Source organism: Panthera pardus, unplaced genomic scaffold (genome assembly GCF_024362965.1).
Source record: "Panthera pardus isolate Hobbes unplaced genomic scaffold, ASM2436296v1 HiC_scaffold_12, whole genome shotgun sequence".
NCBI classification, from domain to species: Eukaryota; Metazoa; Chordata; class Mammalia; order Carnivora; family Felidae; genus Panthera; species Panthera pardus.
In genome coordinates, this window is record NW_026526677.1 from 64,448,828 (window position 1) to 64,468,988 (window position 20,161).

The 20,161-nt window shown below is 36.0% G+C and overlaps 1 protein-coding gene across 1 annotated transcript in view; it reads right to left on the reverse strand.

The window, feature by feature from the left end:
• Nucleotides 1–20,161, reverse strand: part of TENM4 (teneurin transmembrane protein 4) — a 2,883,939-nt gene that overhangs the window by 2,634,867 nt on the left and 228,911 nt on the right.

A 20,161-nucleotide genomic window follows, 5' to 3' on the forward strand; every position in this document is an offset into this window, starting at 1 on the left:
CTTAATGCATTTGTCTCTAAACCAAATGTTTTAAAACTGCTTATTAGATGATATTTTAAAACATATGATAAAAAAATAAATTTCAAATGAAGTATAGTGAAAAGGAAGTTCCTTCCATTTTAGATCCTTTGCACCTATCTTCCTTTTTTTCATTTTTTTCATGTTTATTTATTTTTGAGAGAGACAGGGTACCAGCAGGAGAGGGGCAGAGAGGGAGAGAGAATCTAAAGCAGGCTCCAGGCTCTCAGCTGTCAGCACAGAGCCCGATGCGGGGCTTGAACTCATGAACCGCGAGATCATGACCTGAGCCAAAGCCAGATGCTCAACTGACTGAGCCTCCCAGATGCCCAATTTGCGCCTATCTTCTATTAACAGATTTCAGTATCCTTCAAGAATATTTTTTCCCATCCTTTTCCCCTTTATAGTACATAGTAGACAATTAATATTTAAATAAATATGCAAATATATACATATATAATGCATTATATATGTCTACCTGTCTACATATGATATTACAAAATTAAGAGGTGTTATGTATTCTGTTCTGGATATTATTTTTGCTTTTGTTTTGTAAGTGGTTATGTGTGTTCACATATCTTACAAATGCTTCCAGTAGACAGTATATAGATACACTTTTACCATATGAGAGTTCCCAAGTGTTCCATAATTATGATGCTGTTTAATCAGACCCGATTATTAGGCATTTAGATAGTTTCTGATTTTTCACTGCTACAAATAAAGTTGCCACACATACCTTTTTCATGCATTTTTGTGTGTGGGCCATTACTGTGTGCACATCTGTAAAGCAGAATCCCAACAGTGAAGCTGCTGGGTTAAAAGTTCTGTGCATTTTAAATTTTGACAGAAACTGACAACTTGTCCTCAGATCACTAACCGTTTTAAAATAATAACTACTGTATTCCATTCCAAAATTCAAAATCTCTTACTCATACATCTGACCCCCGCATTTTACTCGAAGTAAACATAAAGTATCAGATTATTTTTTTTGAAGTCTGCTCAAACGGTTACTATACAAGTCCTTTTTTCACAGAGCCCCCTTGTCCTCACAGAAAAATACAATCTAAGTAAAAATATAGTGTCTGTTGTCTGTCAGGCAAGCACAGCTTCAACACATAAGCCTTGGACCCCTTTCCAATCAGATTGTCATACCTCATCCCCTTCTCTGAAGGTGCTGAACCAAGTCGCAATCCTGCCAACAATGATTGTGAGTGTTTATTTACACACAACCTTGTCACTATCGTCTTTTTTCAAATGTGTTACTATTTGCCAACGTGTCATGAGAAGTAAAGGTGTCTCATTATTTTAGTTGACATTTATATAATTATAAAAGTGACTTGAGTACCTCCCTCATTTCATTAAAACTTGGGATTCCTTCATAAACTTATCCGTTATTCTTCAAGAGCTATGCTAATTTTGTCATCATTGAACCAATATTATTGTATGACTTCTGAAGTAAGCACACTAGGCCAATTGATTTCTTAAGCAAGTTTTATATTTAGAAGGTTAGAGGAAAGGTGCTAAGTGGATCGTAGAAGTGTCTTGGTAGACAGGTGAAAAGGCAGAGTAAATCACTAGAATGGCAACATGTTGTAATGAAAGGAGCCAAACACTGGGAATGTTCATTGAATATACCATTTGTATATCATTTAGTGAATAAGGGATGGTCCAAGCCTTGAAGAAGGGGAAAAAACAGCAATAACAACAACAACAAAAAAGTGTTGAACTGATGCAGAGAATCAGACATTATGCTGACTGATTTCCCTGCCTACACATTTAAGGGAGAAGTTAATGCTGCAGCTTTACAGAGGAGGAAACAGAGGCATAGAAATATTACCCAGTTAGTGATAAAGGGATAATTTAAACCCAAAGTCTGTCTCTTTCCATGCCTGTGATTTTTTTCACAGTACTGCACTCATTTTTATCAACATGCAATTCTGATGAGAACCAGAAAAGTGAGTTCGCAAATAATTACAACTGGAGGCTGACAGAACTCCAAGAGGGAACAGAGAGGGAGAGGAGTAAGAGACACACAGAAAGCTGTCTTTTGCATTTTGCACATGGGGAATGGTGACTAGGCTCCTTCTACACAATGAGTAAAGAAGGGGCATTAACTTTGAATCACACACCTTGGCTTCAAGAATTGTGTTCCCACCTTAATTTGTTGTCAGATTTCAACATCTGCATCTCTTATCCATTCCCAAAGACTTCAGTGTATGTGCTCTTCAAATAGCTCTAGGTCATACAATAGTTTATATTCTCCCTGAATCTGAGTTCATTGTAAGTGATTTAATGTGACAAGAGATAGAAAATTGTATTGGCAGACTGTTGCTAAACTTAATTACTCACTAGATCCAACCCCAATCAATTAACTACAGCATTAGACAACATAAATTCTAGATTATCTTCTACTAGAAAGGTTGTTACTCCTGATTCTTCTCAATTAACAACTCTACCCCTTTCACTTGTTATACAGAGTCATAGACAGTGAATACGTGTTAATTTATAATAATCAAGCTTTATATTTATATAGCAATTGCCATTTTCAAAGCACTTTCATATCTCCTAACTCAGTTCAGCTCCATCATAGAATAACTCATAAATCAAAGCAGATAACATTTTTGCAACTTTTCAGGTCATTAAAATGAGACTTGGAGAGGTCAATGACTCATCTAATGTAACATGTTAAGGATGTCCTGGGAGGTCAACAGATGTCTTTTTCAGAAAACTTCTAAATATAATATATGAGGAAGTCAAGACCTAGAAAACTTCAACAACTTGTCTAAAGTCACATACCTAGATAGTGGTAGAACTGAGAAATGCAGACAGTTTTTATCTTCTGGTCCAGTGCAATACTCAAAACAACACTCAAACTCCTAACAATTAGAAACAATACAAAAATCAGACATATTGGGGAAATTATGGTTTATGCTGTTGACCAAGTCTATTACAAGTCACCTTGCTATTGTGATACCTAAGCTTTTTCCAGTGTATCTACAAAATCTCAAGAGTAATGGCAAAATTAAAAATTTTAACTAACCATTTGTTTTATCAACATAAACCAAAGTACAATTCAGTTTGTTTTTATTGAAGGTATATTCCTTAAATTTTTAATACTTTTTTTAAAATTTTTTTAAATTTTTATTTATTTCTGAGAGAGACAGAGACAGAATGCAAGTGGGTCAGGGGCAGAGAGAGAGGGAGACACAGAATCCGAGGCAGGCTCCAGGCTCCAAGCTTTCAGCACAGAGCCCAACGCCGGGCTCGAACTTACAAACTGAGAGATCATGACGTGAGCCGAAGCCAGACACTCAACCGACTGAGCCACCCAGGTGCCCCTTTAAATTCTTAATTCCAAGACACTCCCCACTTCACCTTCATTTCCACATCCAGTATGTAACTTCCTATCATTATCTCACTCCCCTGGCCTACCAATGCCAGGCGACTAGACTTGTATGTATTCATTCTGCCACCTTCTCTGTCAGACAGCCTTACATATTTTCAATTCAACATTATGTCCTTTTACCCCTAACACATGCTGTTTGTTTGTTTGTTTGTTTGTTTGTTTTTCTGGGTGTGTTTTAAATTTTATTTATATTGACAGACAGAGCAAGTGGGGAAAGAGCAGAGTAAGGGACAGAGAGAGAATCCTAGTCAGTCTACACACTGTCAGTGCAGAGCCGGATGTGGGGCTCGAACTCACAAACTGTGAGATCATGACCTATGTTGAAGTCAGATGCTTAACCGAGTAAGCCACTGTTTTGTTGTTGTTGTTGTTGTTGTTGTTGTTGTTTACTGCTCCTTTCAAGTTTTTCACTTGACACTTATTCCCACTCTGGATTTTTCTCATCTTAATTTGTCCCACCTCTTAACTTTGGAAACTTATCTCATACCTCATGTATTCTACTATGTCTCCTCAGATTTCCCAGTTCATTTTGATACTTCCAATTACAAAACACCTGAACGCACCCCTTTTGGAGAAAATAAAGTGTGCCCCCAAAATAAGAAAGCATCATTGTCTTTCAGGCACAATTCAGAAACCTCTGTACATGTTATCATCCTTGATCATCATAATTGCAAATATTTGGTAGGACTAGAAAAGTTAAATGAGTTGTCTGTGTTAGAAAATACTAGTACTACCAACACTACTACTATTAATGAGAGTAACATTAACAAAATTATTATTAAGTTCTTCCTATATACAGGAGGGTGCTAAGTGGTTTAAGCATATTATGAAATTTTATGATCACAAAATAATCATAATAACACTACTCCCACTTTACAAATACAAAACATAAGGCCCACAGTTGTTAATCATGCTACTTAAGGTTTTATAACTGTATGTAATGAAGCTTAGCCATGAACCAATCCAAATGATTTTATGGCTCTTGAACAAACTTTCAACCATGTTTCTATACTTCAAAGAACAGACACAGCAATATACCATGATTTATCACCAGATTTATTACTGGTTTGACTCATACATTCTATGTCACACTTTTTTAAAGATGGAATAGTCCTAACACTTTGCACATTAAAATTTGTCTTGATAATCTGGCTGAGGGTTTATAAAAATGAAAAGGCACCTTACTAAATAGGACAAGATAATTTGTAAATTACATATCTTATAAAGGGTTTATATCTAAAACACATAAAGAATTTATATAAATCAACATCAAAACCACAAATAATCTGATTTAAAAATGGGCAGAGGACCTGAATAGACATTCTTTCAAAGAAGACACAGAGATGGCCAACAGACACATGAAAAGATGTTCCACATCACTAATCACCAGGGAAATGCAAGTCAAAACTACAATGAGGTAACACCTCACACCTGCCAGAATGGCTAGCATCAAAAACAAAAGAAATAAGGAGTGTTGGCAAAGATATGGAGATATGGAGGAAAAGGAACCCTCATGCACTACTGATGGGGTTATAAGTCTGTGCAGTCACTGTGGAAATCAGTACACAGATTCCTCAAAAAGTTAAAAATAGAAATACCATATAGTATATAATGTATTCCACTACTGGGTATTTACTAAAAAAAATGAAAATACTAATTAAAAAAGTATATGCACCTCTATGTTTATTGCAGCATTATTTACAATAGCCAAGATACCAGAGCAACCTAAGTGTCCATCAATAGATGAATAGAAAAAGAAGACATTGTATATACATATATATATATATATATATGTGTGTGTGTGTGTGTATATATATATGTATATATACATATATGTATACATATATACATATATGTATATATACATATATATATACACACACACACATACACTATATATATATATATATATATGAGAGAGAGATACATACACAATATGAAACATTATTCAGTTATAAAAAATAATGAGATCTTGTCATTTGCAATAATATAGATTGAGGGCATTATGCTAACTGAAGTAAATCAGACAGAAAAAGACAAATATGATACAATTTCACTAGTATGTTGAATTTTTTTTAAAAAAATGAACAAAAACAACAAAAAAGACCCATATATGCAGAGGTCAAACTAGTGGCTGCCAGGGGCGGGGGGGCTGTAGGGATGGGGAGGAAAATGCGTGAAGAAGAAGTGAGAGATACAGACTTCTAGTTATGGAATGACTAAGTCACAGGGATGAAAAGTACAGCAAAGGGTATATAGTCAGTGGTGCTGTAATAGTGTTGTATGGTGACAGAGGATAGCTGCACTGAGCTGAGCACAGCATAATGCATAACAGTTGTCAAATCACTCTGTTGCACACCCAAAATTAATGTAACATTGTGTGTCAACCATACTTCAATTAAAAAAATGTCTTGGAAGTTAGTTTCCCTGAAATAACAATAATTTATGGATCATTTATAAATGCTAAGTATTATAAATATTATCTCAAATCTCCAACCCTGTGCTGTAATTATGAGTACCCAAATTTTCTAAACAGGAAAACTGAAGCCTGTAATTTCACAACAATAAGTGGCCAAACTAGAATCCAAATCTTGTTCCATTGCTTTCAAAGTCATCGTGTCCCACTATTCTCCACCACCTCTCTTGCATCCATAATGTGGTTATAACATTGTTGGCAATTGATACATATTTGGTGCTGGAACCTTGCTTCTGTCTGATCTGATTTTGCGGAAACCGAAGGATCCATTTTGTGTGATTACATTTTCCTAAGCATAAATCAAAGAAGGTTGTGAAAAAAGCCTTTCCTCCATACATGATTTCTAGTTCATGTTAATGAAAAATTCTACTGAGTATAAAATGCAAATTGTATTTAATTATATATTTAGAGATTTACTTATTTTGAAAATAAATTATACAACATCAAGACTCTCTAATTAATATGGGGACATATGGCCATCATATGCTCAGCAGCTTAAGTTTGATACTATAGATATGATTAATGAACCATTTTGTAGGCTTAAGGAATAGAAGAAGCAAGCTCTTCCTAAATACTTGTTAAATAAGGAGTTAAAAATTCATATGCACTCAGTTATGCCTTCAGTGTTAAAACTAATTAACATTCCTGCCATTATCTAACCATCTTTAAAAAAAATCAAATTTTACAAGCATCTCAAATTCTTTTCCAAGGTTATTTTTCTCTTCTTTCTTTAGATTATTAACAGAGAAATGACCAGTTAAATCCAACTCTTTGTGTCTCTGTCAGTATCACGAAGTCACTGCATTATGAAGAAGAGAAACAGAAATAATGCAAGATGCACTTTGCATGTATCATTTTCTTTAGTATTTATAACAATCCAGCAAGGTAGCTATTATTATAATAAATTAACATTCTATTAAGTTGAGCCTGAGAAATGTACTAACTTGTCATACATAAAAATAATGGCCGAAAAGTAATGACTAGAAACCCAGAGACATGTGATATTTGAGACAATGCTTTCCCCTCTATCTTAAACTCTTTATGGGGCACCTGGGTGACTCAGTCAGTTAAGTGTCCAACTTCAGCTCAGGCCATGATCTGTCTGTTTGTGGGTTTGTGCCCCACATTGGGCTCTGTGCTGAGAGCTCAGAGCCTGGAGTCTGCTTTGGATTCTGTGTCTCCCTTTCTCTCTGCCCCTCCCCTGCCTGTGCTCTGTCTCTCTCTCTCAAAAATAAAATAAAACTTTAAAAAGAAATGTAAACTCTTTACTATACACTCACCAAATATTAGTTTTCCTTTCTCTTTTAATATAAAATAGGTATGTCTGTTAACCATGTCCAAAAAATGCTGCATAACAAATCACTCCAAACTCATGGGGTTAAAGCAACAATCATTTTATCTTTGATGATCTGCAGAGTACCTGGGGTCAGCTGGTGTGACCTAAGCTTTTCTCTAGTGACTGTCCTCAACAAGTCTCTCTTCTTCCTGGGACCAGCAGGCTAGCACAGGCACATCTGGTGATGGCACAGAGGCACATGTGTGGGCAAACTCAAGTGTACAGGGCTTTAGCTACATCATCTTTCTAACATCCTATTAGCTAACATGGCAACACCAAGATGTGACATTATACACTGCACACACAGTTGAGAAAACTGCCAAATTATTATTAAATGGCATAGATATGGAAAAAAGACGGAGAATCACGATCAGGAGTGCAATTTACCACAGAAGGGATAAACATTTCTTTATCAATGGTTCTTAAAGTGGAGTATAAATCAAGAACATCAAGGAAGTTTCCTAAAAATACAAAGTTTGGGCTACCTCTAGAGCTTAAATTCCTTTGATCTGGGGCAGCTGAGTGGCTCAGCCAGTTCAATGTCTGACTCTTGATTTCACCTCCGGTCACACTCTTATGGTTCATGGGATGGAGCCCTGAGCTGGGTTCTGCACTGACAATGCAGAGTCTACTTGGGAATCTCTCTCTCTCTCCCTCTCTCTGCCCCTCCCCCACTTGTTCCTGCTTGTGCATGCTCGCTTGCTTGCTCTCTCTCTCTCTCTCTCCCTCTCTCTGTCTGTCAAAAATAAATAAATAAACATTTAAGAAAATTCCTTTGATCTGGGTTTGGGCACCAAAATTATGTATTTTAACAAGAACCTAAGTGACTCTGAAGCAGGAGGCTCATACTTTGAAAATCATGCTTCTACGTAGCATTTTTTTTCTTTCTAATATGTACCCCTTTGACAGATCTCACAGAAATATTTTATTCAATGTGCCAACTTCAGACCATTCAGTTAAAAATGTCATGTCTATGACTCAGCAATCAGAAACTCAGCTTTCTGCCCTAGCTCCAGAGAAATCCCACAATTAAAATATTTCAATCATAGATTTGTTACTAATACTTTGATGATATTTTGATATTATACCAAATACAAAAATTTGTATGTGCTACAGTAATGGCCAACACCAAAAGAATTAGCAAATGCAACCCTAATTTGGAACTTTCAGGAAAAGATGAAAAGAAAAGACACATGTATGAAGTAATCTATTGATACATAGATTTCCCTTTCAGCTTTGTTCTAAAGTTTCCTTATATAAAAATTCAAGAGTACTCTATTATCTTGATACTGAAAAACAACAGATAAAAATAACAATAACTAAAAGTTAAAAAACATAGAATTTTACCATAATACAAAACAGTTGGTACTCAAATTTCTTCAAAATTATTTCTGAAGTGCTCTCAACAAGCTTTTTTAATTCTATGATTTTTATGGGGGGAAGGGACTCTGTGAGGTGCTCATCTCTCTTTAATGCTTTGCATCTATTAGAATTTCCTACAGAGAGAGGATGATTCTTTTTTTTTTCTTTACAGGGACAGGAGTCAGCCAGGATAGTGATGTATTGATAAACACTGAGGTTGAAGCGGTCCCAGAAAAGATGAAGTACAGGAAAATTATGATATCTTGAAAGTCCTCTCTAAATGGTCAAAATAAAATATCCTAGTGTGACCTGAACTGAGATAGGTGAATTAAGTCTGAGCCTGGGTGGCTCAGTCAGTTAAACATCTGACTTCAGTTCACTCAGGTCATGATCTCACAGTTTGTAAGTTCTATCGAGCCCCACATTGGGTTCGCTGCTGTCAGTGCAGTACCTGCTTCTGATAATCTGTCCCTCTCTCTCTCTCTCTCTCTGCTCCTCTCCTGCTCGCGTGCTCTCTCTCAAGAGAGATTTGTTATGTAGAAATTTGTAATTCTTATATCTTCATTGGCAATTGTGACATGCCCTATAGAATTATAAAATATCCTTATTTTCCTTGTTAAATGCTTTTTTTATTCCTGACCTAACTTTTCTAATATTAATATTTCAACCCCTGCTGCCTCTCCCCAGCTCACATTCAATCTCTTTTCCTCTCTCTCTCAAAATAAATAAGTAAATAAACAAAGAAACAATAAATAAAATTAATTTTGATATTCTGGATTGCCTATGTTTGCGTGTACTTTTGGAAATCTACATTGAAGGGATTATATCTTACTTGTTCCCTCTTCATTAATATGTTAAATAAAAACTTTGGTAAATGTTTATTCCATATGCATTTAAGTACAGATTACAAAATAATTTCCCTTAATCACTTTCTTTTTTTTTTAAATTTTTTTCAATGTTTATTCATTTTGGAGAGACAGAGACAGAGGGCAAGCTGGAGAGGGAGAGAGACGAGACACAGAATCTGAAGCAGGCTCCAGGCACAGAGCCTGATGCAGAGCTCCAACTCACCAACCATGAGATCCTGACCTGAGCCGAAGCTGGATGCTCAACTGACTGAGCCACCCAGGTGCTCCTCATTTTTTTTTAACACTTATTTTGAGTGAGCACGTACACGCACTTATGCGTATAAGTACATATTACAAAAACAATTTCCCTTAATCTCTTTCATTTCTTTTTTTTAATGCTTATTTATTTATTTTGAGAGAAAGGGGGATCAAGAGCATGCATGCAAAGGAGGAGCAGAGAGAGAATCCCAAGCAAGTTCCATGCTGTCAGCAACAGCCCAAAGTGGGGCCTGAACCCACTAAATGTGAGATCATTACCTGAAATGAAACCACTGATGCTTAACCAACTGAGCCATACAGTTGCCCAAATGGCTTTTATTTCTAAGTTTTCTGAGTTATGTTGTTTCAATTCTGCCTCTTTGATACAGTGTTTATTTGGGTTTTGCTTTTTAAACCAGTCTCTTTCCTTTTGAATTTACATTTTTAAAAAATTTTTACATTTATTTTTGACAGAGAGAGGGACAGAGCATCAGCAGGGGAAGGGCAGACAGAGACAGAAACACAGAATCTGAAGCAGGATCCAGGCTCTAAGCTGTCAGCAGGGCTCGAACCCATGAACCACGAGATCATGACCTGAGCCGAAGTCAGCCACTTAACTGACTGAGCCACCCAGGTGCCCTGAATTTACATTTTTAAGTTTTAATATAAATTACAAATGTTATATTTGTTGAATTATACACATACTATATATTATTTTTATTTTAATATATATTATATTGTATATATATTATAAAGTCTTCTACTGTATTCTCATTTCCTAAAGATTTCCCATTTTCCTCTTCTTTGGTTGGAATTTAAGTAATTTCCTCATGAATGGCTTATAAGAATAATAGAACCTGAGGAAGAGAATAAATGCAACCGTCCTTTAATATACCAAAAGATATTATATTCAGCTTCATTTATATTGAGATAAATGCTAAGTATAGTCACACAGAGAAACCATTTTTTACCTATCGTGTTGGCAAAAATCTAAGTTTGACAACAAACTCCAGAAACTGGAAAAAAAAAATGGACTCTTTATCTGTTGTTGATGTGAGTTCAAAATAATGAAACCCATAAAAGGCAATTTGGGACTATCTATCAAAATTACAAATACCTTTAACATCTGACCTAGCAATTACACCTTTTGGAATTTATCTTTAAAAATACCCACACATGTTTGCCATATGTACAAACTATATACTATAGCATTTTGGGGGGTAAGTTTATTTATTTTTTTATTTTGAAAGAGACAAAGACTGCACGAGTGGGGAAAGGTCAGACAGAGAGGGAGACAGAGAACCCCAAGCAGGCTCTGCACTGTCAGTGTGGAGCCCGAAGTGGGGCTCAAACCCACGAAACTGTGAGATGGTGACCTGAACTGAAACCAAGAGATGGACACTTAACCAACTGTGCCAACCACATACCCCCGCAGCATGTTTTTTAATAACAAAATCTGAGGCACAAAACAAATGTCCACCAATAGACGAGTAGTTATATAAACCAAGGGGCACCTGTATTTATAATACAGGGCTTGTCTTAAAAAATGAAGAATCTCTTTATACTGATATGGGGGTAAAAACCCTCTAGTAGATTGTCAAGTAAAAAAAAGGAAATCATAATATGCTGCTACTTTTATAAAAGAAAGGGCATACAATACTAATATATACTTATATTTACTTCTATCTATTTAAGGAAACACTGGAAGGATATACAAAGAAAAAAAAGGGGTTACTTACAGGGGCTGAGAGAAGCATAGTGGGCAGGACATAAGTGATAGAAAACCTATCAGTTAGTAACTGCCTTATTTTAATCAGAAGTCATATTTAAATATATATTTATATACAAATATATATACTTACACACACACACACACACACACACACACACACACACACCAGTGCAGCACTATCCAGATGGGAACATTAACCCATCTATTTGTGCAAAGACCAATCAAAATGGATTCTGACCAAAAACAACCCATATGACTATACCAGAGAGTATAAATTGAATAATAGCCTTAGTTTTGAATGTTGACCCTCCTAAATATTTTACCTTCCAAAACAGCATAATTTTTCTTAATTTTAAATATAACTAAACCACAACACATAATCTGGTTTTTAAATTCTCATAGAGTATGTATCGAACAGCAAATTATTTTACACTTTCAGACATAATATAGGCTTAGGTCTGAAAATACAATAATTATATTCCTCAATAATTCTCTTGATATAAACAATAATCTAGACTTTTCTAAGGCATAACTTCTAAAAGTATGTATTTAAGGTCTGCTCCTCTTATAAGACTTCCCATAAAAATTTCCAAAATCAAATATATTTGCAAGTAGTATATATTGTGACCTTAGAGTCAATAAAAGCTATTAAAATATTGAAAGCTCTAAGAATTAAGGCACTAAAGGAACTGATAAAAGTTGTTTGAGATAGCTCAGTAAATTACCTAACCATAGAACTCTTCATTTTTATCACAGTATTCCACTGAAAACTATGTTTGATATTATTTGCTAACTTCTCTAACCTTACATATCTAATCAGGAATATGCGATCAAGTTGGCACCGACTGTGGCTTGCAAAGGTGTCCATCTTTTCCCTCAGTAACTGTATTCCTGGATGTTTGGTGTGTTTATCAAATTCAAACTAATCCAGTCATTTTAAATTTAAATTTTAGGAAAGAGCTCGCTAGATAAAAATTGCCCAAATGACATGGTCTAAAAATATCCATTCTACAGCTGTTCTGCTAATTCAATTTCATTTTTAAAACAGGTTATGAATAAACAAACAATTGACAAGAAAATTATGCAATTAAAAACAATACAATAAGAAAGAAAATGCTTGGAGTTTGGTTCTAGTCATACTCGGTTTTTTTTTTTTTCAATCTTGCCCTTTCTGCTTATAAGCTGCATGAAAATGAACAATTCACTTTGCTGACTTTCAATTCTCTAATCCATATATATGTGGATATACACCTTGCATGACTGTTGTCAGAATTACACAAAATATGTGTTGATTGCTCAATGAGGTGGTTATCATGAGAACTAACTTGGTTTTCTTCCTCCCTGTCCAGAAATACAAGCAAGAGTGGGGTTTTTTGTTTGTTTGTTTTTTGGTTGTTTTGTTTTGTTTTTTTGTTTTTAATGAGAGCAAGCATGAATGGGTGAGAGGGGCAAAGGGAGAGAGAGAGGGAAGCTGCAGCAGACTCCACACTCAGTGCAGAGTCCGACCCAGGGCTTAATACCAAGACCCTGCAATCATGACATGAGCCAAAATCAAGTCCAACGCCACCCAGGTGCCCCAAGAGTGAGTTATTTCTTAATAATTCAAAATCCAATAAAAAAAAAAAACATGCAAAGTTGTTAGGTCAGTGTGCTAGTGGACTCAAAGCCAGCTTGAATTTAAAGGAAAAAAATTCAAAATTAAAACATGACTTGAGGCTTACATTTTTCTATGGACAGAGAGCAAGTTAGCAAAGCTTCTGAACTGTAATCCTGGGGCAATCCTTAGAGAAAAGGAAGCATTTATCACAGAACAGAATTAATAGTCTCAGAAAACTCCACACAGGGGTAAATTGGGTTTCTAATAAATACATGTTCCCTGTCCTGGGACAGTAAGATTTGGGGCATGTGCTGTTGCTATCTATCTGGTTTTGAATGTGTTTATTGGAGTTATTCTATCACTATCTTCTAGTAGGTTTTTTATTTATTGGAACAGGTAACTTGTCTTTTTAGACCACAAATCTCTGCATTTAAAAACAAACAAGCAAACAAACAAATAAACAAACATCTGTGAAGCCAACTTTAAAGAGGAGCCTCATCCACACCTGGATAAGATTTACACACTGATATCTTATACTTTAAGCCTGAACTTCAGGCTGTAATAGGATATGACTTCTGGTGGCCTTCAGAGAGGGGGTTAGTATACTTTATATTTCTGGAGAAATATGGATATTTTATGACCAGAGGTCAGACTGTGGTGAATTCAAGTTAGCCCAAATTTGCTGCCATTCCATGTCTTTAATCCAGGCTGGTTTATGACTTACTGCAGTTGACAGAATGAGGCAAACTTGTAACTTCTTAAAGTGAACTTTAAGCAGGCATGTAAGAAATCAGCAGTTTCCATTTTTAATTGTCTCTCTCGTGGAATCCAGCTTCCATGATCTATGAAGCTCAAACCATGTAGGGAGGTCAGGTCACATGGGGGAGAACTGAGGTGCTCTAGTTAACTGTCCCACCTGACAGCCAGCACCAATGGCCAGCCATGTGAGTGAGCTGTCCTGGAGGTTTGAAACATTTGAGTCTCCCAGATAACTGCAGCTCCAGCCATCACCACCTAAAACAGAACTTTCCAGTTGAACTCAGTCAACCTGAGTCATGAGAGGTAATAAATGTCTGTTATTGTTTTAAGCTATTGGAATTTATGGTATTTTTTATACAGACATAGATACATAGTCATAATATTTGCTAAAGGTATTCTAAGGGTGGAAAAAATCCTTTTTATACCCTAATAAACCTGTAAATTTCTTTTTTTTAAATTTACTTGAGAGAGGCAGAGTGAGGAGAGAGAGAATCCGAAGCAGGCTCTGTGCTGTCAGTGCAGAGCCTGATGTGGGGCTTCAACTCAAAAACCAAGAGGTCATGATTGAGCCAAAGTCAAGAGTTGGATGCCTAGCTGACTGACAGGTGCCCAAATTTCTTTTTTTTTAAGTTTGTTAATTTATTTTGAGAGAGAGAGAGAGAGAGAGAGAGAGAGACCATGTGTGAGGGGGAAGGGGCAGAGAGAGCAGGATAGAGAGAATTCCAAGCAGGCTCCATGCAGTCAGTGTGGAGGATGATGAGAGTCTCAGTCTCACAACCATGAGATCATGACCCGAGCTGAAATCCAGAGTCAGACACTTAACCAACTCAGCCACCCAAGTGCCCCAAACCTGTAAGTTTCTAAGAGTTGAGGATGATTGGCTCCGTTTCCCAGTTTCCCTCTCTGCACCCAATGACTCTCCTTCTGTGGATAATCTCCTAAGTAGTAGAACTAGTTTTCAAAGTAACATGCTTTGGTTAAGAAGAAGACTTATTTGAGATAAAAAAAAAATTTAGCCAAACCATTTATTAGTTTTGAAAACTCATTAAGCTATTCAACATTTTGGAGTCTCAATTGTTACCTTTTAATTTTATTTTTTATTTTTCATTTATTTTTTTTAAGGAGGCTCCATGCCCAACATGGGGCTTGAATTCACAACCTGGAGACTGAGAGTCACATGCTCTACAGATAAGAGAATTCCAATTGTCACCTTTTTAAAATGGAGATAATAATACCCACTTTACAGAATATACATGAGTATTACATAAAATAAGACATAAAAATCATCCATCAAGAATTCCATTAAGTGCAGGCACTCAGTTTTATTAACTACTACCATTATTATCTAACAACATAGGAAGTGGCTTATTGGTTTGGGTGCATGAAATGACTCTTTCAGAGCAGATGTAGGAGGTTGATATCCATTTATGGTACAAATTATTGTGGTAATTTAATTAAAGAATGGTAAGCACTACTTTTTCTGGAAAGAAACTTTACTTTTCTATAAGTAATAAACACTCTGGGAAAAGTTACCACGTATTTTCTTGGCAACTGGAATTGAGGAAGTCATTTTATAAGGCAGTTCATAATGCCACGCATATATATACTTCCCCCTTCACAGCACAGTGTGTGTTGGTAGGTTAGATGATGGCAGAAAGGGTGCATCTGGCTCCCCTAAGTCTAGGCAGATGAGTTCCTTTTCTTAGTAGCCACATGCCTATTCAATCAATGCTAATCCTAACTCTGTTTCACCTTCAAACACTCTGAGGGAGAAGACATGCTGATTAGCAATCAAAGACAATAGCTAGCTTTTCCCAGTTTTCTCCCTAAAGTAAATACAAATCACAATTTAACTCCTTCCCAGGGGAGGGAAATATCAAGAGCTAGAAACCCGAAAGAACTGTAAAAAGCATGTGGATTCAGTTGTATATTTGGTAAATGCTAAGTCTACTTGTTTCTTCAAATAGAAAAGTTTAATAATGAGGCATCTTTTTTGAACCCAGTCCCCTTGTGTATGTACTCTATGCCATTCTCCATATCCTTATGACCACTTCACGCCTGTGTGAAATGGATTCAAATTAGCGCTTCTACCTTGGGCACCACCCTGGACTCTATTTCAGACAGAGTGGGATGAAAGGTATCTAAGGATACAGAAAGAATTAGAAAAGCTTATTTCCTGAGTGCTTCACCGAGTGTGGTTCCCAGGGCAGTAGCATCAGCATCTCCTGAAACTTGTTAGAAATGAAAATTATGGAGCGTCACCACACACCAGCTCCACCACAGACTCAAGAAACTCTGTGGTAAGGTGATGCAATCAGTGCTTTAACAAGTCCCCCTGGTGATTCTGAACGCTTAAAATTTGGGAACAGTCAGTGCAGCAGGTGGAGGTGAAGAAACATTCAAAAACACAAACAAATATAACACTAACCCCTGATCTCTCAGAAATATGCATTTCAAGACTGATTCCATCAAATAGCAAGGAAACCATTATGTGCCAATATTAGATGGTTGAAAGAGCTCTACTTCTGGAATCAGAAAGAACTGTAATTAACACATGACTCTCTGATCCTACCTGATTTTACCTAATCATTCTGAATGTGCTCTCAATTGTGAAATAGAGATAACAATATCTCTCTCAGTATGTATTAAATCAAATCACATGTATAAAATATCTAGTATAGAGCTAGGAACTCAGTATTCATTCCATTCATTATAGTTTTTGCTAGCAATGTGGGCAGTAACTTCAACTCAACAGGGTACAAGCTGCCTACTTCCGGGGTATGGACAGAAGGTTGTGAGGAATGGAGATGTTAAAATAGAAGTAGCAAAAAAGATAGGCATTGATAAGTTCACTCACTTCTTATCACCGAGGCTTCTTCTTCACAGACAATAGTGGAGAAGTAGTGTTAGGATTATCTGTGGCAGTGAATTCTATGTATGCATTTGTCTGAATTCTCTGGCTTCATTCATTTTCAAGTACTGAATGACTGCCTCTGAAGTGCCAGGAGCAGTGCCAGCCAATGAAGGTGAAACAGGCTATTCAGAAAGAGGCAGTGTAGGGTAACAATCAAGAACTTGGGCTTGAACCCGACCTGCCTGGTTTTGTATCCAGGCCTATCATCTATCTACTGTGTGACCTCAGGGAAGTCACTTAACCTCCAGGGTCTTGCTTTTTAATCTTTATTATTAGAAGGTGGTAATATAAAATACCTTGTAGGACTGTGGTCAGAATAAAATGAATTAATGTACATTAAAAATTAGATGAGTAGCCAAGCAACAGAGATCCTTCATACATGTGGGTTATGATCATCTTGTGCCACCATTGGCAGATTTCACTCCATGAAAGGCTTTCCCTGACATCCCACTGTCTGTGTGATTGAGTCTGAATTTTACCCTGGCAGGCCCCTAGACCAGTGCATCTCAATCTTTAATGTGACTAGGATCGCTCAGGGGGTCTTGTCAAAGTACAGGTTCTGATTCAGTAAGCCTAGGGTAAGGCCTGAGTTCCTGCATTCCTAGCAAGTGTCCGGGGGATGCCAGCACTGCCTGTTCTCAGACCACAACTTCAATGCAAAACTACATTCTAATTCCAAATCAGAATGTAGCCCATTGCAAGGCTGGGACATCATTTTAATAGAGATCCCTAAAAGATGCCATGGAAAAGAATAACTAATTCTTCCCCCACTTGGAGATCAAGCAATCTTTTAAGTACATATTGGTCATAAGGGAAGACAAACTATAAGCCAAAGGAAAAATATAAAAGTGTTCTTTGTTATGACTTTGGTATCAAGGGCACAGAATCTGAATCTGATCTAGACAGCGGCAGGAGACCAGAGCAATGACTGAGAAGTAATATTGAGAGAGTTGCAGGGCAGGGAAGAAAGCTTTTACTAACTGCTGTGCTGAGAGCTCCACCACAGAGACAGGGGAAATACAATTCACAGGCATGGAGTCAGAGTAGCAGGAAGTCATTTTTACAGATTCCTACACATGTTATATTGAATTATGGTGGAACGTTATTGCAAAACATGTTGGCTGTTCAGAATGCAATTTACTTCATTATGTCATTTTATTTTTAGGGATAGTATTTACCTCAGAGGTGTTACACAGATAAAATGAATTAATAGATATGGGGAATATAAAGTTTTTAGAATAGAATTGTACCTGACACACAGTAAGCATTAGGTTTATTTATATGATATATACTTATAAATTAATTTTACCATATATTATATTAACAAGAACAAGCTAAAAAGAGAGAAAAAATTTAGTTGACTTCTAAATGTTTCAACCCACAAACAATTATTCTAAGACTAAAGCTACCACAAACAGTAAATTCCACCCATGTTTCCCTTCCTTAAGCACCTCCAAGATGCCATATAGTTCCCAACTTAGGATCTTTCTTGGTGTTTCCTTGGTGGGAAGACTCTAACCCTACCTAGGTCTCAACATGGCTAACTCCTTTTTATCATTGAGGTCCTAGTTAAAATGTCGTCTCTTCAGAGAGAACTTCCTGAACATTAATCTTAATTATTTCTCTCCATCCCTACCTCAACAAGTTCAATAACTCTATATCATACATACCATTTTACTCCTTTGGAATACTTATTGCTATATGAAATCTTGTCCATATGTATGTTTCTTTGCTTGTTGAATGTTTCCTTCCAAGGAGAATGTCAGAGTGTAAGCACCTGGAGATTACAATCTCCCTTCCTTGCTGAATTTGGGTTGCAATCCCTGCACCTGGATCCAGAACATGGTAGACACTCAATAACTATTTCCTTAATAAGTAAATAAAGATAAATAAGACATGCTTCTCAAAACACCAAAATGTTAACAATTTCCAGATATGCTTAGAATAGTTTAAAATGTTATTCTTTGTATGTGTAGGCAATCTCCATCTAAAATTAGCAGCAATTAAACATTTATTGTATAGTATTTCTAGATTTGCAATGATATTCCTGCTACCTAGCTTTTGGCAGGTAAGAATAAAGTGAAGGAAGGACCTACAATCAATGGCTCCCTATGAATTGGTCAATGTACACATGTCATGCTGAGTATAAGTCCATAACTCTGAACACAAAAATCACATTTAATTTTACACAGCCTCTCAGCTACGAGTGAACTTGGGTGTAACATGAAGATCAGATTTTATCATTTAAATAGTGAGTGAAATAAAACCAATGTTGAAATGAATAAAACGGACATACAATTTTTATGTGTTCTTACTATATATTAAGCAATACTACTATATATTAACTTTAGTTGACAATAGGATTTCTAAATGTTATCAAATTATTTAATTTGTCGTATGAATAACCTAGTTCTTTCTTTACATTAACAGAAAGGAGAAGTGTTTGTTAAGAATGGAAAAGGGATTTACTGGGAGGAACAGTCACAATCTGGTATTTCTATGATCCTATATACTACAGTGACAGTTACTCAACTTTATACCTAGAAAATACTCAAGATAAAGTCAAAGGATATATAGCATTTATTTTCAGTTTGGGGTGTGAAAAAAAAGGAGTCTTATCAGAAGTCCAATTCTTAGTGTTGCCTTTTTCACACCGAAGTATTTCATTTTTGTGAAAGCAAGGTTCAATTGTATCAGGCCTGTATATATAATAATAAGCTGTGAAAAAAAGCTGCAGAGGTGAGGTGGTGTAAAAATGGTCTTTCTACAAATTGTCTTTGATTGAAAGTAAAGATGTTAAAGCATCCTTAATTTTAATATCTAGCATGGCACATACCGAGCAGTTAATAACTATTCAGACCTAACAGATTCCATTTTTTAGTGTTTTTGTGTTCATTTTTAATTTTCATATTTATCGTTGATATTAAAATTAAAATCCTCCCTCTTCTTCCTGCTCCTTCAAAGTGTTTCTTTGGATTGATGGTTCGATCTTTCCTTTTGGGTTATTCATCTTATGCTCTTGTTTTCTTTGTCAGTTAGTTATCAACAAAGAAAGGCAATGCCCTATGTATTATTCACCTCAGTTTCCAAACATTTCTTGAGCACCAATTCTGTTCAAATAAGATTTTGTATAAGGTCCTAAAAATGGTACAGAAATGAACAAAATGTAGTCCTACGCTTGAAAAACATACACATTGTTATGGGGAAAATCTGAAGAGGTAAAAAAATGATTCATCCAAGAAGTAACAATTGGGATCCGTTTCTTGAAAAATGGTTGGGATTTTGATATGTGGGAGAGAGTTTAGAGATAATGGCAGAATGGCGTATTAGCCAAATCATGGAACACAGACCAAAAAATCATAGTAAAATCAAGAATTTTTGAGAAGTAATATCGATATGTGATGTGGAACACAAGTCTGAAGGTTAAATTTGGGAAAATATAATGGATAAAAAGT